This window comes from Lipotes vexillifer, unplaced genomic scaffold (assembly GCF_000442215.2).
Source record: "Lipotes vexillifer unplaced genomic scaffold, Lipotes_vexillifer_v1.1 scaffold440, whole genome shotgun sequence".
In the NCBI taxonomy this organism is placed as follows: Eukaryota; Metazoa; Chordata; class Mammalia; order Artiodactyla; family Lipotidae; genus Lipotes; species Lipotes vexillifer.
The window spans coordinates 3,662,349-3,663,042 of record NW_006778543.1 but is presented as its reverse complement, the minus strand read 5'-3'; positions in this window follow the sequence as shown (position 1 = coordinate 3,663,042).

Sequence of the window (694 nt, the reverse complement as noted above, 5' to 3'; positions counted from 1 at the left end):
GATTTTCAACCCCTTTTGAGCTTGGTTCAATTCCAGGAATGTGTTTATAGATTTTTTTTGATGGGGGGGGGGGGGGGCGGTGCTGAACTAACAGCTGTTTGTAACCACAGGTGATAAAAAGTCCACCTCCTTTCGATAACGCATCCCGAGGCTGAGTAGGTAAAGCTGAACTCACGAAAGTCCTATCAGGAATGTGTCAAGGAAAGCAAAACTGACAGGAGCCAAGTCAGGGGTAAGAGAGAATGTGGGGGTCTAGCACTCCCTTAGAGCTTGACTTTCCCCCTAAGCTGTAATATAATTGGGGGCATTATCTTTCTACTCCTTATCAATATCACTGTTTACTACATGGGATAGAATTCCCTCTCTTTATCTTGCTTGCACACTATGTTGTGATATGTCTGAAACTGCTGAATTATATTTTACTTCCCTGTATAAAAGGCACCTGTACAAACGAAAAATGAGGAAACTGCTGAATTATATTTTACTTCCCTGTATAAAAGGCACCTGTACAAATGAAAAATGAGGAAACTGCTGCTTTTTGAGTGTTTTCATATGGTGTGGCCTAAAAATAAAAGAAAACGAGGAGGCACAGAGAGGCAGAGTATTTACCCCAAGTCACATGGAAAATAATTTAGTCAAAGAATTAAGATAAGAGCTCCCAGGTCTTGAATAATATTTATGGAGCACCAATTAT